Raw genomic sequence first — 10050 nt, 5'->3', positions numbered from 1 at the left:
TAAACAACAATAGCTAGAACTTTTGATCTAATGTGCTCATCAGAATCAGACGGGAAATTTAACACCCAATTTGGTCTAGTGCGCAAGCAGCCTCCGGATGAAGATCCCGGTGTTCCCTGGGTCTGGGAGACATACGAAGATGGAGCAGGCTGGCTGCATCAGAATTCAGAAATTAGAATTCTCTACCAAAGCGGATCTTCCTTCCATGTTCTACCGGAGCAGGCCGGGTCAAGCAGCGCACTAAAGATTGGACTTGCTGCTCTGGATGAACACTTTCATTTCCTTCACGAGCTTACGGGCGTCGGGGAGCTCCGGAAACATGTAAAACGCGTGGATAGCCTCCGGGAACTCCAGCAGCTGCACCGACTTACCCTTCCGCTGCAGCACGCTGGCGTACCGCCGCTGCCAGTCCTGCAGCGATCGAAGCCGCCGACCACCACCATCGCCGGCGGGAACCCCTCCGGCAGCTCGGCGTTCTCGTCCGTCACGTGCGCCGCCGGGTGGTCACGGTTGGCCCCTTCGGGCAAGAACGCGCTCCACGACCAATCTGTTCACCACCGGCGCCACGCCCTCCAGCCTCAGCTCCGCCTCTGTCCGCTCCTCGCCCCCGAAGTACGGCTGCAGAAGGATGATGCCGGCAAGGCGGATGGAGTTAGAGCGAGAGACCCACCGCTGGGCCACGTGGTGGGCGATGTTGCCGCCCGCGCTGTCCCCGCCGAGGAAGCAGCGGGACAGATCGACCGAGACGCCGAGGTCGTCAGGGAGGCCGGTGGCGCTGAGGTGGTGGAGCACTTGCACGCCGTCGTCGTAGGCTGCCGGGCAGCGGTGCTCGGGGGCGAGGCGGTAGTTGACCGAGACGACGACCGCGCCCAGCTCGCGGCAGAAGCGGCGGCACATGCCGTCCAGGGGCGTGGATGCGGGGGAGAGCAGCGCGAAGCCGCCGCCGTGGGTGTAGACGATGACGGGGAGCGGGGACCCGGCCTGATCCGCCGCGGGCGAGAAGACGCGCGCCCAGAGGCCGCGGGACGCGTCGACGGTGACGTCGGCGGATCGGACGCCGAGCGCGTCCGGTCGGGCGCTGGCGCGGGTCTGGCGGTCGCCGAAGGAGAAGAGGAAGCGGTTGACGGTGCCGTCGGCTCGCAGCGCGATGTCGTAGGCGCCGACGAGCATGAAAAGCTGGATCCGCACCGTCCACGGCAGCGCCGGTGGTGCGGGCCGCGCGATCTCGGCGTCGGCCGTTGCTTGGCTCTTGTTGGCCTCCATGTCGTGGAACAGCGTTGACTCAAGACCGAAGAAGAACCAAGCAAAATGATCTTCTATTTCCGCATGATTCGGGGCCACCGCTTTTTCTATTGCTCGGATCAGCCGCTACAGTAGGCATATTGGGCCCGAAACAAAAGAGAAATTACAAGCTGGTATAGACATATTTTACAATAGGCAACCAAAAAACGTTTTCCTTGCAATATTATGGTTATTGTGTGGACGCAGATTTGGAGCACATAACTCTCTGTTTTCAAAATATTTAAACACTGTACATTTATGTTTTAAAAACCGTAACATTTATTTCATGAATACATGCACATGTCCTTAATATTCGTGCGAAGTTCGGAAGAAATTGCATTGTATTTTGAGCTATAGGAAAAAACAAATTTATGACTATGTACAAAGTAGATATTTGTTAGAAATTTATAGATAGGTGTTAGATATTTATCTTTTTTGTATAGCTAAACATATTTTTCTCCAAAATTGCTACCGCACCTTCGACATGTTTATATGTATCTGAATACTTAATTTCAATTCTTTTAAATCCAAAAAATATGATTTTAAAAATCAAGGTGCTCATGCCAAAAACACATTCCGTTCTTGTGTCCCGATATTCATCATCGGCGAAGCTCCGAGCATGCTGAAGCCAGGAATGTGCAGGGCACAGTTCAGAGACATTCAGCTGAATACTTATTACTTGTATTTTTTAAAACCAAAATTCATATACTCTGTGTCTATAAAAGGGTGTCGAAACTGTGGATAAATTTAGATGCACCTTGATACTAAAATAGGTCTAGATATATTGAAATTTTAGCAAAACTGAGGGCATCCTATTATGTATTGTATATTTTCAAATATATGAATAGATAAGAAATGGATTTTAGATATTCAGCCTAATTAGCACCTGGAAGGCTGACGCAAACATCGCCTTCTACGCTAGTTGGTCCACCTGTGATGACCTGCATAGATGGGCATGGGCAACTCGACTCGGCCTGAAAATCCTAGGCTGGACGAGGTTAATATTGCACGTCAAGTCGATCTTGGGCTTGAATTTTGATCCTGGCCATTGGACTTGTCTTGGGCCTCCAAAATGCGCGATTTCAGGCAGGAGTTAGGCGGGGCCACTCGGGCTGGGCTGAATTGTTCCATCTTTCGGGCCAGGCTTGGGGCGGACTCGGGGTTACATTTCCAACTTCGGGCTTTTTAAAGCCTGGGCTTCGTTTTGCGTAGGTACAAAAAACAAGACCAATCCAGCCACTAGCATTCGTTGGCTTTTTTTTTACAGAAGAACCATGAGCATCCCTATCGAATCCAGGATTCGAACCAGGGCGAGCTGCGTGCGCTCCCGCACCTCAAGCCACCAGAGTGGCACTTTTTTCTCATTTTTTGCGTAGGTATGATGACCTTATACAACATGTACTGATTAGGTGAATCATAGGACGCGTTTGGTAGCATGGGCCGAATTCTTGCCCACTGCGCTAGGGAGAAGAACTCCCTACATGTTCCAGACGGGACACGGGCCAGAAAAGGTCTCTCGTTTGGTCGCCTGCACAGAGTTTTTTTGGCTCCGTGGAGATTTGGGCTCTGATCGTTTGGTAGGTCAGTTTTCAGGCCAAGTAGCAGCCCAGAATGGCGCCCCTGTTGTTTTGTTGCAACCCAAAATTCTCTTCTGTTTACCTCTTCCATTCAGTGATGAGGTTACCAGTGATCAATACCACACAAGCAAGCACACAATGCAAGATCAGACTTGAAAGATCATAGACGTTACGAAATAGTTTCAGACACCATTGTTCAGACACAACCATAGTTCACGAGACGACACGACACTTGTTCAGACACCATTAGACACTAGAGACAACATAGTAGCAGCGAGACAATACCAGCAGAGCTTCAGACATCTTCTTCGAACACGACACACCTGGTGGCATTGCCATGGTCCGGGCACCTGCTCATCACCTTAGTCCAGGTGTGGTCGAAGATGACCACACTGTACTCGAGAGTAGACACCTTTTTGAAGGTGAGGAACTGACCTATCTTGACCTGATGGGCGATGGCGAAGGCCGCCCATCCCTGGTTGATGAATGCGTCGTTGCGTTCTCTCCTCGTAGTCATCCTCCAGCTGCACCCAATGTTGGTATGGACGATGATGTTCGAATGGATGGGTCCGAACCACTTGTCGAACTTGTCAGGGAATGGGAGCTGCCGAAGGTGGGCTTGAAGATGATCCGGATGAACTGGTTCGGCCCTACCTCGTCGTGGAAGTGGCCGACGTTAGCCTTCCTCCCTCGACGCTTCTTTGATGGTCCCACGCCGGTGAAAGGATCGTATGCCGCACCTAGAGGGGGGGGGGTGAATAGGTGCTAACCAATTTTTAGTTATTTTTCAATTTAGGCTTGACACAAAGGTAAATTCTCTAGATATGCAACTATATGAATTTACCTATATGACAAGGTCAACGACTAAGCAAGATATAGCAACGCAATATAGAGGAGATAAAGGATAGAGGTAACCGAGAGTGGAGCACACGGAGACACGGAGTTGATTCCCGTAGTTCCCTTCCTTTGCAAGAAGGTACGTCTACGTTCGAAGGAGTGTGGTCGCTACGAAAGCCAGACCAACAGTCACGAAGACTTCACTCAGGTCTCCTGTGAGCAACGCCACGAAGGCCTAGCCCACTTCCACTAAGGGATTTCCTCGAGGCGGAAACCGGGCCTTTACAAAGTTCTTGGGGCACACATCCACAACAAAATTGGAGGCTCCCAAATCTGTAACAACACAACAATCAACAACAATACATCAACAACAAACAACTAGGGATCCAAAGAGGAACACTATCAAGAGAGCCCTCAAGCATATGAGGGGGAAAGTAAAACGCTTCGGTGAGGATGTGGATCGGTGTCTTCTCCTTCGAATTTCCAAAGATCAAGAGCTTTGGTTGGGTGAGGGAGGAGATCTTGCAAATCTTGAGTTCTTGAGGTGGCTCTAATGGTGGTGAGGCTTGGCAGAATTTCTTCAATGATTGAGCAAGGAGGAAGGTAGGAGAAGGGGGGGGGGGGGGTATAAATACCCCCTCTCAAAATCCAGCCGTTGGTGACTTTCGAGGGCCGGATAATCCGGCCTAAGTTGGGGCCGGATAATTCGCCCCTCCCCCCAATCCGGCCCAGGAAAAAAACGGCCAAATATCCAGCCAAAAGTCCGGCCCCATGCCAGGGAAGTATTGCGCGACACTGCCTCTGGTCTTAGCCAAAATTTGGGGGCCAGATATTTTGCAAATATCCGGCCCGGATTATCCGGCCTGGTGAAACTTTTCCAGCTTCCTTTTGACTTGTTTTTTTCACACAAGTCACTCATATACATGTATCTATATAATCCCTGCACCACTTCATCAAACATTAGTGTATCACATACATTGACATCAAACACACAAAACAAATTGTGAGAGATGTTCTTTCAATCTCCCCCTTTTTGGTGTTTGATGACAATATACGAATTTGCAATAAAATCACTATATAGAGCAAGCATGTTGGCAAAAAATAGAGGCACTCCCCCTACATGTGTGCATACAATTAATTTGCATTTGAATACAAATACACAACACATAGGTGCGAGGTGCCTCAACACAAGAGGTATCCAACATGAGTTTAAACAAGAGACATAGACATATGGAGTTGATACAAGGTGATAGAAATCATACCCACATGGAGATACATAATACCGGATATATAACATCACACACCATATAATAAACCTTGGTATCAACATATAGAAATCTGAAATCCTTAACATAATGTCTCACATCCACACATAACACATAGTTTTGAACGAGCAAACCAACAAGCCAAATAGTTCAAATAAACGACATAAAGGAGGACACAAGCAATAAAAGAATGATAAAACGCATATGCTTGTGCCCCAACCATGCAAATCCCCGAGAGAAGTCCTAATAGAACACTTCTCCCCCTTTGGCATCGAGACGCCAAAAAGGGGAAAAGCGCGATGCTACTCGCCCCATGGAGATCACTCGGAGACGTCTTCGGACTCGTACTCATCTTCATTTTCATCTTCTGTGTCAGCAGCAGGAGGAGAGTTGCGAGTGTAGACGTCCCGCTGAATGCACTGCTCAAGATCATTCCACGGAACCTGAGAAGAGTGCCACCCACTGTAACCTGGGTGAACTGGAGGCTGAGGTGGAGGTCCTTGCTCACCACTGAGCTTGTGAAGAATGACCGCCCGAGTATGCTGAATCTCAGAACGCAGACGGCTGGCCTCAAAGTTTTCCTTGTGAATCTCAATGTTCATGCACAGAATGTGGCATTGAAACCAACTCAGCTTCTTCACCTGCCTTTGCATCACAGGAATATCAACATGAGGAGCGGGGGCAAAGCCACTAGAGCGGGCATCTCCCATAAAGGAGTCAGAAGTAGGTGCAGCATGGGGAACCGGCTTCTTCTTGTAAGCCTTCTTGACAGTGTGTTTCTCCTTTGGGAACCGACTCAAGTCTTCACCCATAGCCACATAGTTGTTGATGAGGAGCTGGATATATGGTGCATATGGCATGGTGGTCCGGGAGACCATGGCATCATGAATCTCATTAAAGATGAAGTCCATGATATCAAGAGAGAAGTCTTGGTCCTCATTACCATCACGACATAAGATCCACAAGAGCTCCACGGATTGCATCATTGTTTCCACCACTTGGAGCAATGCTGGCTCGAAAGAAATGGAGCACCTGAATGTAGATGGGAAGAAGCCCCTTGGTAGAACCAACCGCTCCAGACGAGTCATAGAGATCAAAAAGCACATTTTTATCCGTCTTCTGAGGACCATGGAAGACCACCTTCTGCTGGAAGTCCAAGAATAGAAGCAAACTGGCGCAAGGTTGCCTCACAATGGGTGGAGCCAGACATCCATTCCATAGTGCGCTCAACATCTTTCTTGAAGGCCAGTGTAGCAAAGAATTTCTTAATCAACTCTGGACTGTAGTCACACTGAATCTTCATCAGATCCTGCAAACCCATCCTACCAGTCACCCAGATGGCATCCTCAAAATGATCATTGACAGCCAGAAGATCCACATTGATTGCTTGCATGGGTCGCACTTTCTTCATGGGCTCATATATATCCTTGTGGATGAACTCCTGCTCCAAGCACCAGAAGCGCTTGTCCTCTATCTCATCATCCCTCGCAACGTCTTCATACCAGTTCATCATACGGATTGCTACATAAGTGACAATGTACATTGACTTGTAGTTCTCCCTAGGTGCCTTGTTCTTCCTCCTCATAGTGACGAACTTGCGAGGAGCATTCGGAGCAAATTCATCACTTGACCGGTCATGCCTTGGGCGCCTCCGAGAGCCAAACCTGTGAGAAGCAAAGACGGGTAGCAAAGAGAAGATAATGCTCATAAGTCATGAATTGATACAGTAATGTACTCTAGAAACATACTATGAGTTGATAAAAGTTTAGACATGAACGATTGAAACAAGACTGCAGCAGCAACAAAGCTCCAGGCCGGATAATCCGGGGTCCCCGAGGGGCGGATAATCCGGCCTGGCCGGATAATCCGGTGTGCGCGGGGGCCGGATAATCCGGCCCTGCGAATCTGCAGAGATCTCAAGCAAAACTTGTCTAAAAACCAGATCGGCCTCATAGCATGGAAATGGAGTATACTACACATGATTTGGAACAACTAAACACCATCTCCACCAAGAAAATAGCACATATAAATCACAACACCTAGGGTTAGGGATTGTGAGTCATACCCGCATCCATTGGGGAAGCCGCTTGGAGGAGATGAGAGCTAGGGAGGAGGGGCACCCGATCCACCCAAAAACTCCGAGAGGGAGCGGACGGGGCGGCTCCGGCAAGGAGGAGGAGCTCCGGCGGCCTTGAGGGAAGAGAGAGGAGAGAGAGGCGCGTGGGGGCTGGTTGTGAACCGTTCACCCGCGCAGCCTCGTCCTCAAGACCCTCAAAACCTACCCAGGCCGGATAATCCGGCCCTAAGTTAGGGCAGATAATCTGGCTGGGCCGGATTTTCCGGGTTGCCCTGGGGCCGGATTATCCGGTTTTCTGGAAAATTCCAGAACACCGGAAATCCTGCCCATCTTTTGTTGGTTATATGCATAGGCCCATATGTGATGCAATAATGTATCACATCACATATAAGATGCACATTTACCAATAAGATGGGGCAACCTAGATCATCCGACCGAAATCCCTCAAACTCCAAGTTTTTACCAAAACATGACAAATGAGAAAGATGGAAATGGCTTATAAATGAGTGTAGGCTTGGGTTTAGAAAGCTCAAACTGTTAATGGTACATGATCACTCAAGTTTGCAAGATACGAGCGAATAAGGCCAAACTAGAGTGATTTCCCATAAGAACAAGGAGTTGTCAAATAAAAAGCATTAAGATCCAAATAACTCTAACTCTTCACAAAGAAGAGTGTGGTAGCCTAGGCCACCATATATGAGTGTTATAGCATGGCACCGCGAAGATATATCTTGGGCCCAAACCACTACTCATCATTGAAGATCACATATCAACATATGATATAAAGAAAATGATTTCTTAATGTTGGCATTATGGGGGGAGGGATAGCTCAATAATTAAAACCGCACTCCCCCTATCTCCATGCCCACATCTAAACCAAATAAAGTTTTGAGATAGAGGTGTGTTTGCAAAAAGGTCAAGCTATACTCCTTGAATCAATGATATTTAGCTCATTCCTCAAAAAGCAAAACCTTGCTTCATCAAGAGGCTTCGTGAATATATCGGCAAGTTTATCTTTGGTAGGAACATAGATAAGCTCAATATCACCATGGGCAACATGATCCCTAATGAAATGATTCCGGATCTCAATATGCTTCGTTCTTGAATGTTGCACCGGATTATAGGCAATCTTGATGGCACTTTCATTGTCACATAATAGAGGCACTTTGTCACAAATGACACCGTATTCCTTTAAAGTTTGCCTCATCCATAACAATTGAGTGCATCCACTTGCGGCGGCAACATATTCGGCTTCGGCGGTGGAGAGAGATATACAATTTTGCTTCTTAGAAGACCAACACACCAAGGACCTACCAAGGAAATTGGCAAGCCCCGGAAGTTGATTTCCTATCATCCTTGTCCCCGCCCAATCCGCATCGGTGTATCCATTGAGAATAAAACTTGAGCCTTTGGGGTACCAAATACCATATCTTGGGGTATCAACTAAATATCGAAAGATTCTTTTGAGAGCCATCATGTGACTCTCTTTAGGAGAAGTGACATAGGCATCCCCAATGGGCCTGCCAAAGATGGTATCCGAGGTTTACTGAAGGCCCACGACTCGATGAATATGAAGTTCGGAAGCCCAAATTAGTATTAAGGAAAGCTAGAGTTGTATTAGGAAATATCTACTTGTAATCTTACGGGATGAGGAAGAAACCTTCCCGGACTCTGTAAACTTGTGTATTACGAATCCCTCGGCTCCGCCTCCTATATAAGGGGGAGTCGAGGGACAAGGAAAGCATCGATTCATTGTCTCACGCAACCCTAGTTTTTACATCGTCGAGTACTTTTCGGCTGAAACCTTCGAGATCTACTTGCCCTCTACTTCCGACTAAAACCCTAGTCTACAATCTGTAGGCATTGATAAGTTAATCCCTTGTCAATTGGCGTCGTCTGTGGGAATTAGAGGTGTCAAGGATCTGATCTCGATGGCACGTTCAAGATCGTCGACTTCGTCAACTGCAAGCAACGCGATGGACAGAGGTAAACATATCGAAACTGGTATAGTTGATTTTGTTCCTCACCCGCCCTCCCGTTTGGATGCATATGCGTTGATACGTCTCCAACGTATCTATAATTTCTGATGTTCCATGCTTGTTTTATGACAATACCTACATGTTTTGCTCGCACTTTATAATGTTTTTATGCATTTTCCGGCACTAACCTATTGACAAGATGCCGAAGAGCCAGTTGCTGTTTTCTGCTGTTTTTGGTTTCAGAAATCCTAGTAAGGAAATATTCTCGGAATTGGACGAAATCAACGCCCGGGGTCTTATTTTTCCACGAAGCTTCCAGAAGACCGAAAGTGATACGAAGTGGGGCGACGAGGCGGCGCCACGCCAGGGCCGCGCCGCCCTGTTGTGTGGGTCCCTCGTGACGCCCCCTGACCTACCCTTCCGCCTACTTAAAGCCTTCGTCGAGAAAACCCCAGTACCGAGAGCCACGATACGGAAAACCTTCCAGAGACGCCGCCGCCGCCAATCCCATCTCGGGGGATTCAGGAGATCGCCTCCGGCACCCAGCCGGAGAGGGAATCATCTCCCGGAGGACTCTTCATCGCCATGATCGCCTCCGGAGTGATGTGTGAGTAGTTCACCCCTGGACTATGGGTCCATAGCAGTAGCTAGATGGTCGTATTCTCCTCATTGTGCTATCATTGTTAGATCTTGTGAGCTGCCTAACATGATCAAGATCATCTATTTGTAATGCTACATGTTGAGTTTGTTGGGATCCGATGAATATGGAATACTATGTTATGTTGATTATCAATCTATCATCTATGTGTTGTTTATGATCTTGCATGCTCTCCGTTGCTAGTAGAGGCTCTGGCCAAGTCATTACTTGTAACTCCAAGAGGGAGTATTTATGCTCGATAGTGAGTTCATGCCTCCATTAAATCTGGGACAGTGACAGAAAGTTCTAAAGTTGTGGATGTGCTGTTGCCACTAGGGATAAAACATCAATGCTTTGTCTAAGGATATTTGTGTTGATTACATTACGCACCATACTT

At 48.0% G+C, this 10050-nt stretch overlaps 1 pseudogene; it reads right to left on the bottom strand.

Annotated features, from left to right (window-relative positions):
* On the bottom strand, window positions 1-1319 carry LOC127314183 (probable carboxylesterase 18; annotated as a pseudogene).
* Between the last annotated feature and the right edge of the window lie 8731 nt (window positions 1320-10050).

Source organism: Lolium perenne, chromosome 7, assembly GCF_019359855.2.
Source record: "Lolium perenne isolate Kyuss_39 chromosome 7, Kyuss_2.0, whole genome shotgun sequence".
NCBI lineage: Eukaryota > Viridiplantae > Streptophyta > Magnoliopsida > Poales > Poaceae > Lolium > Lolium perenne.
The sequence above is the reverse complement of the archived record's forward strand: the minus strand, read 5'-3'. Positions and strand labels throughout refer to the sequence as shown.